Source organism: Amblyomma mixtum, chromosome 5 (genome assembly GCF_055824585.1).
Source record: "Amblyomma mixtum isolate Tamu chromosome 5, ASM5582458v1, whole genome shotgun sequence".
NCBI classification, from domain to species: domain Eukaryota; kingdom Metazoa; phylum Arthropoda; class Arachnida; order Ixodida; family Ixodidae; genus Amblyomma; species Amblyomma mixtum.
In genome coordinates, this window is record NC_143016.1 from 177,058,543 (window position 1) to 177,076,368 (window position 17,826).

Here is a 17,826-nt window from a genome sequence, read left to right on the forward strand (position 1 = left end):
TTCAAGACGTCAACTGTATGCAGATCTCCTTGATATCATGTTATCTCTGCCTGTGTACCGTTCTGTGTACTATGGAGGTCCTGGAAGCGACGTTTTAAAAACAGTAAGGTGGATGCCAGTTAATGCAGCGGCGAAATCCTTTTTCTTCAAATTACATACTGGGACACTTCCAGTGAAAACTTGGCTTGAGAAAAAATGAATATTTGTCCCGTGGACAACGAATTGTCTTCTGTGCAAGAAGCCAGAGACAATTGAACATGTTTTCATAGACTGTTGGGACCCAAAATTTCATTGGGATGTTCTTCACTTCAAAGAACGGAAAAAAAAGGAACTCCCAATAGATCCCTATGTCATCCGATTTCTACCAGTCGACAACAAAGAAGTACCGTATGATATGATAATGCCACTTGCCCTCCATAGTTTATGGTAGACCAGAATACAGGTACGGCACGCAGACGTCCATACACGTCCCGTCCGAGAAAACTTCATTGAGACCGTGGCGTATATCAGAGATGTATACCGAGCCCAATCTAGTCCACCGGATTGGCTGAATGTACTTGACGATTTGGTTACTATGAAACATTTTTAAACCACACGTGTGAGCCAAAAGACTGGCGGCACTTTTATCATTGTTTTCTTTATGATCTGTATTGTTGTTGTGAGCCCGGCAATAAAGAAAAAAAAAGCAGTCGTGGCCGAGTGGTTAAGACGATGCACTCGAAATCCATTGGGGTCTCCCCGCAGAGGTTCGAATCCTGTCGGCTGCGTGCCCTGGCTTATGAGCTGATATTTTTTATTTACATACAGGTCATACATACAAAAAGAGTTTACAAATGGAGTGTTGAGGAGACATCCCCAGTCGTGGCCGAGTGGTTAAGGCGTGTCCTGGCTAATGAGCTGATGTTTTTTATTCACATACAGGTCATACATACAAAAAGAGTTTACAAATGGAGTGTTGAGGAGACATGCCCAGTCGTGGCCGAGTGGTTAAGGCGTGTCCTGGCTAATGAGCTGATGTTTTTGTTCACATACAGGTTATACATACAAAAAGAGTTTACAAATGGAGTGTTGAGGAGACATCCCCAGTCGTGGCCGAGTGGTTAAGGCGTGTCCTGGCTAATGAGCTGATGTTTTTTATTTACATACAGGTCATACATACAAAAAGAGTTTACAAATGGAGTGTTGAGGAGACATCCCCAGTCGTGGCCGAGTGGTTAAGGCAAGTCCTGGCTAATGAGCTGATGTTTTTTATTCACATACAGGTCATACATACAAAAAGAGTTTACAAATGGAGTGTTGAGGAGACATCCCCAGTCGTGGCCGAGTGGTTAAGGCGTGTCCTGGCTAATGAGCTGATGTTTTTTATTCACATACAGGTCATACATACAAAAAGAGTTTACAAATGGAGTGTTGAGGAGACATCCCCAGTCGTGGCCGAGTGGTTAAGGCGTGTCCTGGCTAATGAGCTGATGTTTTTTTATTCACATACAGGTCATACATACAAAAAGAGTTTACCAATGGAGTGTTGAGGAGACATCCCCAGTCGTGGCCGAGTGGTTAAGGCGTGTCCTCGCTAATGAGCTGATGTTTTTTATTCACATACAGGTCATACATACAAAAAGAGTTTACAAATGGAGTGTTGGGGAGACATCCCCAGTCGTGGCCGAGTGGTTAAGGCGTGTCCTGGCTAATGAGCTGATGTTTTTTATTCACATACAGGTCATACATACAAAAAGAGTTTACAAATGGAGTGTTGAGGAGACATCCCCAGTCGTGGCCGATTGGTTAAGGCGTGTCCTGCCTAATGAGCTGATGTTTTTTTATTCACATACAGGTCATACATACAAAAAGAGTTTACAAATGGAGTGTTGAGGAGACATCCCCAGTCGTGGCCGAGTGGTTAAGGCGTGTCCTGGCTAATGAGCTGATGTTTTTTATTCACATACAGGTCATACATACAAAAAGAGTTTACAAATGGAGTGTTGAGGAGACATCCCCAGTCGTGGCCGAGTGGTTAAGGCGTGTCCTGGCTAATGAGCTGATGTTTTTTATTCACATACAGGTCATACATACAAAAAGAGTTTACAAATGGAGTGTTGAGGAGACATCCCCAGTCGTGGCCGAGTGGTTAAGGCGTGTCCTGGCTAATGAGCTGATGTTTTTTATTCACATACAGGTCATACATACAAAAAGAGTTTACAAATGGAGTGTAGCGAAGACATCCGCAGTCGTGGCCGAGTTTCTGGCATGGACAGTGGTCTGTGACACCGAAAAAGTTTGCTCACGTGACCTGGCACACGACCCCTGTGAAATACTTGGGTGTCCCGCTGGAAAATTACCGCGACAGCGAGCCGTATTAGATACGGCAGGTGCAAGAAACACGCGAAAAGGCAGAAAAGTGGAAAGCGTCCTATGTAGCTATATTTTCGAGAGCCACAGTGTGCAATCTGTTCTTCATCAGCAAACTGTGGTATGTGACGCAAGTGATGCATTGTTCGCGAATTAATGTACAAAAGTTACATCGCATTTTTGCTGTTTTTGTGTGGGCCTCGAAATGGGAGTGGTGTACGCGAACCAATTTATTCAGAAGAGTAAGGGATGGAGGACTCGGCCTTGGACATTTATTTGCGAAGCAATTGGTCAATAGATTCTTGTTTGTGCGCGATGTGAATGATCCTTTTCTGCGCATAGTGTGCCAAGTAAGGCTCGGTAGGGCTTTGCCAGACTTTGTGATTTCAACTGAGTGTATGACGGGTGGCATGTTCGGGTTTTTGAAGGAGATAGTTGCCAGCGTCCGATTTTTGAATGCTAGATTTTCAAAAAAAATATTTGAGTGATGTGAGCCGGAAAGATTTGTACAAGGATTTGTGTGACATCCTCTTTCCGGTGCCCGTGTACAGGGCCATGTACTGTGGAGGGCCGGGCTACAACGTATTGAAAAGGGTAAAGAAAATGACGGTACCACCGGGAGTCAAGAGTTTCTTCCTTAAATTACACTCTGGAACTTTACCTGTCAAAACTTTTCTTGAGGCAAAACAGATATTTCTTCCTTGGGGTCGCATTGTATCATATGCAAACAGCCGGAGACAATTTATCACGTCTTTTTGCGCTGTTGGGAAGGGGTCTATTTTTGGGACGTGCTGCAGAGGACATTAAAGAAACAGCTTCCAATCCACTCATACGGAATAAAGTTTTTGCCACCAAAAACGAGGATGGGGTTCCGTTAGACTTAGTCATGCTGGTGGGTCTCCGCAGTATAGGCGCGCCTGCATGGCAAGGTATCATTGTGACCTTGACGCACGGCCAGCCCGCATGTATTTTAGTGAAAGTATGCACAAGATTCTGGAAGAACGAAAGCTAATAGTGGAGGTTCCTGAGTGGTTACCAAAGCTGGAACCCCTCGTAACTTTAAGAGAATTTTAACCTAAGTCAGGCCCACTCTTTGGAATCCTGGCTAACTCTGTATACTGTATGTACATATTATTATGTTCTCTTTTCTAATGTCGAAGCCCGGCAATAAAGAAAAAAAAGCAATCGTGGCCGAGTGGTTAAGGCGATGAACTCGAAATCCATTGGGGTCTCCCTGCACAGGTTCGAATCCTGTCGGCTGCGTGTCCTGGCTGATGAGCTGATATTTTTTATTCACATACAGGTCATACATAGAAAAAGAGTTTACAAATGGAGTGTTGCGAAGACATCCGCAGTCGTGGCCTAGTGGTCATTTTACTTCCGGCTACCGTTCGGTGCGGACGCAGAATCATGGGCTCCAACGGAGCAGCGACAGCGGCCCTTGCCGGCCGCGATAACAGGATTGAACACGCTGAAGATGACTACCAGATTATTCTGCCGACTTTGCCTACAGGACGTGTTGTTCTCAACACCGTTTTTTGCACGCGGACATGCGAATGCGACCGTACAAGGTCGAAGATTTCAGGGATGCTCTCGCCAACGTTGGCGCGCTCCCCGACGTGGTAGCGTTGGGGGCGTACCATATCAACCACGTCTGGGCGGTGACGTTCGACTCTGCGGATGGTGCGAAGAAATTGGCTGCGCTGAAGGAGCTGAAGGTGAAAGAACGCCGTTGCCTGATCATCGACCCCGAGGACCAGCAGCTCAAGTTGCGGCTCCACTGGTTGCTGCACGGCGTACCCGATGAAGATGTCCGAACGGCTTTCGCGGCGTACGGAAAGGTGACGGAGGTGACGCGGGAGCGTTGGCGCGTCGAAGGCGTCAAGGAGAAGGGCTCGACAACGAGGACCATTCTTCTGAAAATGAAACCTGGCATGAAAGTGGACGACCTGCCTCACCAGGTACGAGTCGGCGGCGAATTGGCCCTCGTTGTGGCGTCTGGACGCCCAATGCAATGCTTACGTTGTCGCGGCACAGGACACGTCCGACGCGAGTGCAAGGTGCCCCGGTGCTCAAAATGCTGGCGGTTCGGCCACACTGAGGTCGAGTGCGTTCGCACGTACGCGACAGCTACAGGGCCTGTACTCACGAACGAGGCGGCTATTTGACCATGGACGCGGTTGAGGCAGAGGATGCGGCGAAAGGCACTGACTAAGCCGATGAGGGCCAGGCAGTGATGGCCTCTTCAAAACCGGGCAGCGGTGACGCCAAGGGCAACGACGCAACCAGAGAGGCGGAGGGCGCCGAACTGTCAAGGAGCGCGGATAACCCAGACAAGGGCGGCGCACACGCTGCTAGCGTCACCGCAGCAGCTAAGCGACCCCACGACCAGACCGGCGGCGATGGAGACAAAGTGACAGTAACCAACGTCGAGGAGCCGTCAGCGAAAACGGCCCAAGGGCGGCGGCCCAGTTTCAAGCCGCGGCCTAATGTCTCTTCGGAAAAGCTGGTCGACGGCAAGGGGCCTGTGCAGCAGAGCCAGGCTATTGCATCGGATGGTTCTGGTGGCGGCGACGGCGTCTAGCTGCGTGCTAGACGTGAGCGGTAAGCACCGATCTCTCGGTCTCTTCACTCTCTATCAAAATGGCTACTGCGCTTAAGCTCACTGTGGGTACGCTCAATGTGAGGGGTCTAGCGGGTAAAAAGAAGCAGAGCCAAGTTTACCGCCTTTTAACAGACCGTGGGATTGATGTTCTTGCTATCCAAGAAACGAAAGTGGAAGGGGACGAAGAGACCGGGATTTTGATGCAGCGTTTCACGGCCAGATATTACGCAGTCGTTAGGCACGCAAATGGCACATCGGCCGGATGTATTATTTTTGTTAAAAAACTGCCGAGTCTTGAGGTTCAGGCGCATTTTTCATGTCCATCGGGGCGATGTGTAGTGGTTGACCTTTGTTTTGCGAGGGTTGAATTTCGATTCATTTGCATTTATGCGCCCAATGTGCTGGAGGAGCGAGTTGTGTTTTTTGAAAGTATCCAGCAATATCTAAGCACTGAAAAACAAGTAGTTCTTCTGGGTGATTTTAACTGTGTTTTGAATGCTGCTGATAAAACCAGCACACGTTCCCACCGGGATGGAAGTACCGATGTTTTGAGCCAATTAACAGATCTTTTCGCCTTGGAGGACGTGGCTGAATGTGTGGAAAGCACGCGTAATGTTTGGTTCACGCATTTTCAACGCCGTAGTCATGCTCGTCTCGATAGAGTCTATGTATCTTTAGATCTGGTGCCAAAATGCAATAGTTATGATGTCGTGCCCGTGATTTTCTCAGATCACTGCATGGTGCAATGCAATATAGGAGTTAAAAGACGATCTAGTGTATTTCAGTGGGACTTATGGAAATTAAATAACCAGCTTTTACGGGACGAAACATTCACTGAGATGGTAAAAGTAGAAGTAAATAAAGTAACGTGCGACGGCATACACATAAGGGGGATGCAATGGGAAATTTGCAAAAAAAAATAAGATAAAAGCTATCGACAGAGCTAGCTGTATAAAATACCAAGAAAAGTTACACAAAGCACAATTAAGGTCCCTGCTTGACAAATTATTTGCTGAGGAGTGCAAATCACCGGGTATGTTCTTAGACGATATAAAAAAAATCAAGCAAAAGATAGAAGTGATTGAAGAAGACCGATATCGAGGGGCGCTTGTGCGCTCGAGAGCCGAAGAATTTGCTACTTGTGAGACGCCCCACAAAACGAGCACTGGGAATAGAAAGAGCGCGCGCACGGCGAAATCACGTAGCAGAAGTGGAGAGGGGAGGCCAAACGGTGTATGACGACGACAGTATCGCGCAAGCCTTTTTTGATCATTATCAAATGCTTTTTGCCCAGCATCGAGTAGATGTGGCACGGTTCAAAGAAGATTTTTTGGAGGCTATGCCTCGTGCAGACGATGAAGACAAACAAAAGATTGGAGCGAGCGATTAGTGAAGCCGAAGTAGAACGGGCCATAGATAAATTGAACGCGGGAAAGTCACCAGGGGCCCGATTCTCGATATTCGCCAATCCGCCATGAGCGGGGCGTACCCGTGACGTGTGAATCGGGGCGGTCCGAAAATGCGTAACAGCAGAATGTAATGACGACATTGAAGAATAAAGAAAAAAGTATGACAAAAAAATAAACGGTGTCGTCTGCTACTTGGCGCCAAGTACAAAAAACACCGCCGAGTTGCGGCGCGAAGGGGAGTTAGCAAAGTAGCGCCGTAGAGATGGACGGTGAATTGTGTTGCGGCGGTCTCGGCGTACTCGCCGCACAGTGATGGTGCTGAATGCGACGCTAAAGACCCTGTGGCCGGTCGTCACGGAAATAAGAGTTTAGCGATAATTGTGCTGCATGAAGCGAACGCTTATTGCCCGAAGCCATCGCGTAGCGTGTCGCGTCTCCGTACTTGTGAGATGCGATCAGCGTCACGGGGAGAGGAATTGGCGGAGAAACGGCTGGCTCTCGATCGTAATCTCAACGCGTCAGTGGCGTTGGAAAGCTTTACCTCACCGTGTCACTTCTTCAGGTGCATAGACCTTAACACTACCCTTGGTTACGTTTGCAAGCGGCCGCGCACGAAACGCGACTGCGAATCGCGTCGTGCAACGCTATGAGCGCGTACGTCTTATTATCAAAAGCGTCAAATGCGAAAGCAAAATAGGGAGATATTGTTTCCCGCCAGTACTTAAAGAAAAACAGACAAAGCTAAAAGTCCACTGTCAACAGAAGCATGTATTTCACAGTGTTGGCGTTTCACTTAATCTCAATAGGACATGGCACTCATCTTTTGCTTTGTGAACATTAACTAAGCCTGCCTGCAAGCAGACTTCACGGACTTTATATAAAAGCACCTCACGAATGCATGGCATAGAGTGGCAGGTGCATAATTTCATTCAAATAAAAAAAGGCTTTCAATAATGCTATTTGATTTCAATGTTTGAAAAGGCCCTCAATCTCGTTAATTCTGTCTAACAATGAGCACACAGCACTTACCAAGGGCATATAGGCAGGTACACCACTCGTGTGATGCAAGTACGCACCAAAATGTGAGAGGTGAAACAAAATTTGTCATGCCCATCCCTACAATTCCTTTGCTGTAGGACAACAGTAATGCATCCACAGCAGCACCAGGCAGCTCCTTTCAATGCAGCAAGATTCCTTGTAAGAGGGCAATGTGTGATGTCAAGAAAGGTGAAGTCGGCTGGAAAAAGATATCTTCACATATGCTACTCAACATTGGGGAACGGGACGAATATAGAGGGGGATAATGAAGGTGGAGTGTGATGCCACATCACAAACAGGTAATGCAGTGTGCAAGACACTTGCTTTATTTGCTTCATGCAAGTTATCGGTTTGGTTTATTGGGGTTTAACGTCCCAAAGCGACTCAGGCTATGAGAGATGCCGTAGTGGAGGGCTCCGGAAATTTCGACCACCTGGGGTTCTTTAACGTGCATGCAAGTTATCATCATATCATGCACATACAGGCGTATTATCTAGTGCGCATGTCATATTAAGCCTGAACATGGCTCTGGGTCAGGTCAAGGAGCTGAAGAATAATAAAAACAACGGTGAGTTAAGAAGAAAGAACAGCAACACAACAAGAAAAGCACAAGCATGCACAGCAGCAAGATAACACACAAAGGGGGCAATAAATGCAAGGCTAACATGACCCACAGTATTTGAGGGAGGCAGCATCACATACAAGCAGTGGTATTCTAGCAAAAGGTCTCTTAATGCAGCATGATAACATTGGATGATGTGGATTGGTTTTGGCAAGCCCTGTGCACGCCATGAGCAATCTACAAGAGGCCTCAGTCATGTTTCTTGCCTGATGTGCAAGTGCATGACTTTCCCTCTGTGCACACTCCTGACCACATACATATCAGGGCCATTGTTGGTTTTCTTTGAGGGGTGGATCACAATGCCGTTAGGCAACATTTACACCATACACTGATGCAATAAAGACCCTGTGATGCCACTATTGCGCACTGCAGGAGAGTAATGCTCAATGAAATGCGTTCACTCTCAAAGTACCTTCCTTTACTGTGAACTAAAATAGACAACCCTATATGTACACTCAAAATATGATATCTACAGTTCAGTGAAGGGCACCATACCAGATGTAGGTGCTGAAATGTCGGCAAATGTCTGAAAGGACACTGAGGACTAATCGAAGTTGCTCTGCAACAGTAGATTACCACATTCCAATAACAAAGGGCCTACCTGTACTGAGAACAAAGCTTGTGTACAGCTCAGAGATTATTTGTTCAAAGAAGCAGTTCAAAATTACCATGGTGAAGTGCGTTGGCAGGAAGGCTATTACAGCCCTTGGTTGGTAATAACTTTATTAGTCCCACTTCAGTGGATCAGGTGAGGGTTAGTGAAGGGGTGTTGAAGAGGTCGGCGACGGCCCTCAGGCCACTTTAGGTGACCAGGCACTGTTTGGCTGCAGCAACCTTCAAGGCCCAGGCCATGATGCAAAGCTGAAGCTCTGCCTGTGAGCTGCGCAGAGAAGCCTCCCATCGCTCCTGTGATTCCACCCCTTGGAAAGGAGGTTTCGGTTTGTTTGGGCAAGCCTGATATGAGCGTTTAAAATCCGCTCTGGTGCTCGAGCATAAGTGACAGGTTGGAGATTTCTCCCCTCTATGTATGTATTACACTCCACTGCATAAAAAAAAAACAGAACACTTAAAATGCCTAGTGGTGTGTGCACATGGAGGGTAAATTGTTTTTTTTGAGCATGATTAAGGCAGCTTAAAAATGGTAAGCAAGTCTGATTCAGAGTTTCCACGAGGAGAGTGTTAAATAAATGAACAGAAGCTATTCACCACCAATATAATGATAGAACAGGTTGCAAAATGTTGATGAAATTGGAGTCATTGCAAGTGCCTGTGCATAAAATTTAAGCTCCCTGAAAAATTACCGTCTTGTACAGCTTTGCTGGCTAATTTCTCTGAAAGTTCTAGCAGAAGTATGAAACCAAACCAAGTCAGGTGGAAACAGGCTGCTATTCTTTTTTCACACTATAAGAATAATTTTTTTTTTCCGACTACCACCAGGTAATATTATTAGTGCTGTATGGTATGTGATGGCATCGCAATTAGTGCTAAGAAGTTATTGGGTGCCAAGTGCAGCCAGAAAAGAAAGGTACGGAAAGCCTGCACACACCACTGTCAAGGAGAGAGGCTGCCATTCAGCAGAAAACCCAGTGTTATCCAGCCGGCATTGCGTCAAAAGACAAGCTTCACGCGTGGATGTCCACAGTGAAAGTCACTGAAAAGAGGATTTGTAATCTGAATTCAAACGTCAGCACACGTCTGAAACTACTTCACTTTATAAAATAATAGATTTTACGTACAGAAAATTAATAAATTTCTTTCTGCCTTGAAACCCATGACCCCTGGATCGCCAGCCAGGCACGCTACCAACTAGACCGTGTAGGCACATTGACTTTGCTGAGGTACAAAGGGGGGGGGGGGGGGGAGTGATGTGTGGGTGCTGTTGGCTTAATTTGAAGCCTAGCAATGTAATTACTGCAGTGAACTAGAGATGTGCCAATTAGTGAGAAACTAATTACAATAACATTACATAGGTGAACTGCAGTGTGGAAGAGTTCAAAGACAAGAATTGGGAACCTGTGCTGAGGCAACTCTGATAAATGTGTGAACATGAATGAAGAACAGTGACTGTGTGTGTGAAGAGAAACCGCTGCAGGGAGCCATGAACACTGTTGTGTCATACCCATGAATGCTGAGCTTAAGTGTGCCCCTACATTTTTGGGGAGCGAGACGAGTTGCATTGCCTCTTAGGTGTTGCAATTTGCTCAAAAAAAAGTGAGGTGTCTTTTACATGCAGAGTGAAAAGTTTGTGGAAGCCATTATTGGCAAAATAATTTATTTCCATCACTGAACTTCATGCATCCTAGAATTCATTATGCAGCCTAACTGCGAATCATTACCTAGTGCAACAATACACATTGACGAATATGTCTCGTCTACAAAGATAAGAATTTTTTTGGGACAGACTCATCTTTCATAACCGTTTGACAGTGGTGTACATGCACATTAGTGTTGCCTAGTTTGCAAACTTAAGTAGCCAGCTGAAGTAGCCACCTTTGCTAAACAGAAAAATGGCAGCACGGACACTGATACGGTCCAGTCACACTAAGGGTGCAGAGGGTAAACAGGTTGTCTAGGATTTGTCTTAAAATGACCAAACAACAACCCCAACTTATATGAATGAAAAGTGCAAGGGGACGAGTAAATGAAAATGGGATCTAACACAGTTTCACTGGGAGGACAGGTGGGCAGTGACCTTCCATTCAAGGCTGCATTCAAGGTTGATAGCCCGGCACAGAAAAAGATCTTGGACCTCAAATCCTGGAAAGAGAAAAAGATCCCGAACCTGGGAAGACCGGCTGTGTAACCCAGAAAATCAATAGCGTTTACTACTACTACTACTATTATGATCCATTTCCAGCTAACTCATTGAACCGAATCATGCCCTTCCAGCTACAAAATGCCATTTGGAGTTCCAGAAGAGGGCAAATATGGGCTGGTTGATACATGTTTTACGAATTGGAAAAACAGCGCAGTGAAAGACAACACAAAAGAAGGACAAAATGCCAGCGCTTAGAGCTTTATTATTGAAACACAAACTATGTCCAGCTGCATAATTTATACTTCCAGTTACCTTCAACTGAATTAATGTACAATTTGTAGGTTTTCGTCAGGGGTACAAATTTCAGCTAGAAGATGGGAATGGGTAAACGTGTCAGAACGCTGGCCAGGCCTTGCATTTTCATCTGGCAAATTGACCGTGAAACAATTACATGACTTTTCCTTCAGGAAAAATAGTTCACTGCTGTATAACTACGTGCAGCATGTGAAAGAAGCAGTCAAAAGCAAGCAGACAGAGGCAACCAAATGCCATGAGGCAAAGCATGTTGTGATCTCATCACACAAACAGTGCCACACAAGACGTATTGCACCCTGAAGAACAGATGTTGTAAATGACTAGAGACACAGCGACCATGCTGTATGTTGAGCATGTTGTGGACTGCTGGCTCTCAACAAACACCAAAGCAAACAATGCATTGGTGAAAGCATGTCCAGTCAACACCCAGGTGCTGGAAGGAAAACATTTTGGTGCTTTCCTGTCCTTCACTGAACTTAAGCACCAAATAAAATGTGCGTTGTGTACAAGCAGAACACGTAGGGAGGCACCACACGAAGGGATGGCACTTCTCCACAATCACCAAAGCATGTGTTGAAGCATGCACTCAGCAAGTTGGCAGACGGTAGGCTGAAAACACTTGGGGCACTTCCTGACTCACACAAAACTGCAGCACCAGACAAAAATGATTTCTACTGTCATGGATATCACCAATATGGTCCTATTCAAAGAACAGCACCAAAATGATGAAGACTTCATCAGCTTCCTGGCAGTATGCTATCAAACTTGAAGCAGAGCAAATGTATGCTGATTACTTGTGGCATAGCTACACATGACAATCACGGCAGTGAGTGCAATTCTCGAAAGCAGCTGCTGATCATGCACTTCCTGTCTGTCAGGTAGAATCCAAATGGTGCTGTGTCCTCCTCCCTGCTGTAGATGTTGGTGCTCCTTCTGTTATCACCACCTGCCAGTGGTGTCATGGTCCTGCAGCTGAGTGTGGATGGATATGTTGTGTTGCACAGTGCAAGCTCCGCTGACCTTTGCAGAGAACTCTTGACCATGGCGTACCATGACCATGACACCTTTGCAGACACCTCATGTAATCGTTCAGGAACCCGGTATCACCACCCAGCTTGGCAGCCAGTCCAGCCGAGGGGTGAGCGAAGATGAATCTGGCATCATGGCTCCCGAGCACACGAGACCCCACGGTGAGAGTAGTCCACCACATCTGCATAAGATGCAAACCATCACCTGCACATTAATCAACGCTGTGCACTGAAATCTTCCAACGAGCTAGACATTGCGTTTCCAAATATGAGAAATTGTTGAAGCCTCAAGTTCAACTATTGTCTAGTTTTACGCACAAATGTAAAATACGCTGACTGCAAAATCAATCATTAGTATCAAAACGAAGTGTTGCCATATAGCTAGAGGTACTTGATGACACATTTCCCAAACTGACGGATACAAATAATTAATACACACTTTTTATACTCAAGAAAACCACCATAGAATGCACTGCAAGGAAGGGCACAAGTTCAACTGTTTATGACTACCATGAGTTTTTTAGTATATGCATGCTTTTTCATTTTGCACCAATTGAAATGAGGCTACCTTGACATTGCGGTCACTAAGAGAAATCCAAAGCCAGAGAACAACACTGCGTGTCACCCACACCTATCTCCACTGTCACCTGAAAAGTACAGACATGATTAATTTACATGTGGTTCTATTTACACTGTTCTTCCTTGCTCAATAAACTATATATAAATGCAGACAGATATCATTAGCCGCATGCAATCTTACTGCAGGCAAACATGCTATCCCTTCATGCCTGCCACAACACACTAAGCACGTGCTCACCAGTTTAACGATTTCCATGCGGGCAGCACATGGAGAGAGACTGCACATAAATGGGTCATGGATGGATCCCGCACAGATTCTTGTGAGCTGGAACCTTCACCGGCAGGAACACCACACCTGTAAATAAAATGTACAAGACTCATATATATTTGTTTTCCGTGTGCCCTTAGAGAAATAATTTTTTCCACCCTCCTACGGTAATTTCCACGTGACTGCTGCGTAACTGATGATGTAACACTGTTATGAAAATTTCAGCTTGAATAGCGAAATCACTTTAGTGTGCTTCATTAATAATGCTTAAGACAGGTTATAGTATTCTTTTACAATGTCACGCATTTTTTTTTTCACATTTAAGGAAACGACGCCTTTCAGCTGATTTCACCGATGCTGCCTTTCACATTCATCAACACCAAACACAAAGAAATCGATCAACGTACTAGCATGCTAGGCTTTGTTTTCTCAACTTGGCGCTGTGTGCAAAAACTGAAACACAGTATGAAAAAAGCAACGCGAAGTGCCGAATACAAATTTCGGATTCTTGTTTTAAAGTCATCTCCAGCATGCATGCGAAAGGAATGAGAATGATGCTACACACACACGGATGTCTCGTCAAGAAGCCCGACACATTCCTGGAGTTTGTTGCTCGGCCGCGCGAACACCTCTCGTGTCATCCGCTCATCACGCGAGGCAAAGCCCATCCGTTCAGCGACGTTTCACAGCTGGCGATCGTCCCTCAGAGCTCGACAGTTCGGCACTGCTTCTCGCCGCAATGCATCCTTGCATAGCCACCACATATATGCCTCGTCAGATGATTGCACAGACGAGCTGTCTAGTCAGAGACAACTCGAAAGCATCGCGGTGACCTCGAAAGTCGCTCACCTTTCCCACTTCTAGGGTTTAACAAACGACGAATGAATGCAAGGAGCAGCAAATCGCAGCGCCGGCACCGCCATTCGAGCAATTTTCGCGCTTCACTAACCGCACGGACGGATGATTTCTCACCGCGAGCGAAGGGTTTGCAACGGGAGAGCAGTTAGCGCCCTCATGCGGCTGTACGCTTAAGCCTTCACTATTAACGCTCTCGAGGGTTGCTTATTTCAGATGAGCTCTTACAACGCGATATCATTACATTGTGCAATCAAAACAAGACTTTTGTAAGCTTAGTTTTGTCTTGAAATAAATACCCGTTAAAATGCGGCTACCTAACGCCGTATAAATCAGCATTTCACTAACTCATTTGCATGATTCGGGTACCTTTCGCCGGGCGAAATGATGGCGGCGAATTTCAGCCATTTTTTGCAATGGCGGCACAACGTAAACGTGATGAAACGTCATTCTGACATCACTCCAAAATGTGTGCCTATCACGTGATTTACGTGATATTGTTCCAACCAATCAGATTTTAGGAAGTTGCCATTTCCGGTGTGCAGCTATTTTCTCCGAATTGGCAAGTCGAGCGCAAGTGCTCTCGCACGGACCGCTTGTAGCTTCTTTTCCCTTCACAATCACATATATGTACCAGCCGGGCACCAAGAATAGCGCTACGAAAATGCATTTTCAATGCCACGTCAAATCGACGTCACCGCGAAAAGTGCTCGCGTAACCGACCCTGATTGACACGCCCATTGACGGCGATTGACACTTCTGACAGCCAATCAGAGAGGCAATATGGCGCCGACAGGCGAATGTGAATATCGAGAATAGGGCCCCTGGACCTGACGGGCTGAGCGCGGCATTTTACAAAACATTTAAGAACGATCTAGCACCAATACTAACCGCTGTGTTCAACGAAGCTTATAAATTACATTCACTTCCCGCATCGTACTCGTCATCTCACACCGTACTTATTCCGAAAACCGAGCAGATAGAAAAATTAAGACTGGTGTCCTCTTACAGGCCGATTGCTTTGACAAATGTGAATTATAAGATATACATGAAGGTTCTAGCGGCCAGGTTAAAAACCGTAATACGAGTATTAGTTGACTCACACCAAACATGCGGGATAAATGGGCGTTCCATTGTAAGTAACATCCACAAAGCAAAGTGCGTGCTCGAGTGCTGTCATACCACACAAGACCGTGTGGCAGTCCTCCAGCTCGACCTCGAGAAAGCTTTTGATTGTGTGTCTCATGAACTTTTGTTTTGTGTTCTAGACCATATTAATGTCGTGTCCGTAATTAGTGAGGGAGTTGCCATGGCGTACCGTAACTGCAGTACAAGATTAATTGTAAATGAGAAGTTGGGGGCCCCCATAAGCGTACAACGTTCGGTGCGCCCAGGCTGCCCGCTCAGCCTTCTGTTGTTTTGTATATATATTGAAGCATTGTGTCTAAGAATTATTGAAAAGGATTCAATCCATGGTTTACGAGTGCAGGCAGCGGAAGTGAAGTTGCTTGCTCTCGCCAATAAGGCTCAGAATCTTGATAAAATTCCAACGGAACGCCCAGGTACTTAACGGGTGCTGTCACCCATGAGACATTGGCGAATGTTTCTGGGGTTGATGGCCAATCACCGTGCCAGAATCCAAGACACTTCCGCCAGTTCACCAAGCTTCCGGTAACTGAACTAAAGCGCCTTGAAATGTCGACCGTATGGGGTATTTCTGGGACGTCCTGCAAATGACCTTAAAGAAAGAATTACCGCTGCACCCTCAAGGAATCAGGTTTCTGCCTACAGAGAACGAAGGTGGCGTACCAGATGATCTTATTATGCAAGTGGGCCTTCACAGTATATGGCGCTCTCGAACGGCGGGGTACCACTGTGACCCGGACGCGAGGCCGGCTCGAATGTATTTCCGGGAAAATATCCACAAGTTTTGTGAGATAGTGAAAACAAGACCATTTGTTCCTGAGTGGTTGTCACGCATCTCAGAGAATTTTAATCTGACAACGCCTAACCAAAGTGGGTTTTAGGCTACTATTGTGCTAGTTTTTGTTATTGTCTTTGGTGAATGTGCTTTGTGTGACCTCTGTCGAAGTCCGGCAATAAAGAAAAGAAAAAAAAGTCGTGGCCGAGTGGTTAAGGCGATGGACTCGAAATCCATTGGGGTCTCGCCGCACAGGTTCGAATCCTGTCGGCTGCGTGTCCTGGCTGATGAGCTGATATTTTATTCACATACAGCTCATACATAGAAAAGAGTTTACAAATGGAGTGTTGCGTAGACATCCGCAGTCGTGGCCGAGTGGTTAAGGCGATGGAATCGAAATCCATTGGGGTCTCCCCGCACAGGTTCGAATCCTGCCGGCTGCGTGTCCTGGCTGATGAGCTGATATTTTTATTCACATACAGGTCATACATAGAAAAAGAGTTCACAAATGGAGTGTTGCGAAGACATCCGCAGTCGTGGCCGAGTGGTTAAGGCGCTGGGCTCGAAATCCATTGGGGTCTCCCCGCACAGGTTCGAATCCTGTCGGCTGCGTGTCCTGGCTGATGAGGTAATATTTTTTATTCACATACAGGTCATACATAGAAAAAGAGTTTACAGATGGAGTGTTGCGAAGACATCCGCAGTCGTGGCCGAGCCATTTCCGGCCACCGAGCGTGACAGACGTGTGTGTCATAGTCTCCGTAGGAGCGGCTTCAGCGGCCCAGCAGGGCCGCGGTAACAGGAATATTGCTTCAGACAATGATTACCAAGTTGTTTTGCCTAGTTTGCCAACAGGGCGTTCTGTTTTGAACACCGTTTTTCTACACTGTGATGTTAGGGCCCCCCCCGTATCGGGCAGAAGATTTTCACGATGCGCTCGCCGAGTTATCGCTCCTGCCGGAAGTGATTGCCCTCGGAGCCTACCGCATGAGCCATGTGTGGGCGGTGACTTTCAAGGACGAAGATGCGGTGAAAAAGATTGTCGGCATGGGTGAGCTGCTGGTGAAAAAGTGCCGCTGTATCGTAATTGATCCTGCCAACCAGGACGTTCGCATGAAAGTGCATTGGTTGCTGCACAGCGTGCCCGACGACGACGTACGGTTTGCCTTCGAGCCGTACGGGAAGGTCACAGACGTCGGCCGAGAGCGGTGGCGGGTGCATGGCCTAGCAGATAAGGGCTCAACTACCAGACTGGTCACCTTAAAGTTGAAGCCGGGCGTAAAGCTGGACGACATGCCGCACCAGGTGAGCGTCGCCGGAAAGTTGGCCCTCGTGGTCGTGCCAGGCAGGGCTCCGCTCTGCCTTCGGTGCCGTGGCACGGGCCACATTCGTCGCGACTGTCGCATCCCTAAGTGCAGTGCGTGCCGACGCTTTGGTCATGAGAGCAGCCAGTGCGAGCGGACGTATGCCAGCGTAACAGGACTGACAACCACCGACGACGCCTGAAACCTGCTCATGGACGAGGCGGACATGGAGGATGCAGCATCGGTGGCAAGTGCAAGAACGGAGGTAGCCGGAAATACGGTGATTCGACTGCCGCAGCAGGAGCAACCCGGAACCGAAGCGGTTACTGCAGAGCAGCAACAACCGCCTTCGCAGGATTCTTCGACAGCTCCGAGCGCCGAGCTGAAAACCTCAGTTGATTATGAAGCGGCTCCCAGCACCTCAGCACCCGAGGTTATGGACATTCTTAGCGCTTCAGCCAGCCTGCTGGCGGGGAAACGACCACACGACAAGACCCTTAGCGTTGGGACGAAGGAGGACGGCGGGGGCGGAGACGAGCCACCCATCAAAGCCCCAGGGATGCGGAGGTCTACCTTGAAGCCGCGACCGAACATTCCGGTCGATTCGCGGCAGGCGGGTAAACCGCCCCCGTAAATTTAGTTTGTCTAGCTAAGGTGGGTTGGGAGGGGTTTCCGTAAACACCATGGCCCACATCCTGAGCGGTTCGTTTTTCGTGTTAGGGCTTGGAAAGAGGTGCCAAGTTTACTTGGACTGCCCTTTTTTGTTGGTTAGAGT

At 47.0% G+C, this 17,826-nt stretch overlaps 1 long non-coding RNA gene and 3 other non-coding genes across 5 annotated transcripts; 3 read left to right on the plus strand and 1 right to left on the minus strand.

Annotated features, from left to right (window-relative positions):
• Positions 1–3,530: 3,530 nt before the first annotated feature.
• Positions 3,531–3,612, plus strand: TRNAS-CGA (transfer RNA serine (anticodon CGA)). Its single transcript has one exon. It is a non-coding gene; the product is annotated as a tRNA-Ser (tRNA).
• An 8,602-nt stretch (positions 3,613–12,214) lies between these two features.
• Positions 12,215–13,975, minus strand: LOC149344810 (uncharacterized). Of its 2 annotated transcripts, none has more exons than XR_016283233.1 (3): positions 13,537–13,975; positions 12,942–13,058; positions 12,215–12,306 (listed from the first exon to the last, which is right to left on the minus strand). It is a non-coding gene; the product is annotated as an uncharacterized LOC149344810 (long non-coding RNA). The 2 variants fall into 2 exon arrangements; XR_016283234.1 differs by having other exon boundaries at positions 12,246–12,329; positions 12,693–13,058.
• A 2,133-nt stretch (positions 13,976–16,108) lies between these two features.
• TRNAS-CGA (transfer RNA serine (anticodon CGA)) lies at positions 16,109–16,190 on the plus strand. The gene has a single exon. It is a non-coding gene; the product is annotated as a tRNA-Ser (tRNA).
• An 87-nt stretch (positions 16,191–16,277) lies between these two features.
• Positions 16,278–16,359, plus strand: TRNAS-CGA (transfer RNA serine (anticodon CGA)). The gene has a single exon. It is a non-coding gene; the product is annotated as a tRNA-Ser (tRNA).
• The last annotated feature ends 1,467 nt before the right edge of the window (positions 16,360–17,826 follow it).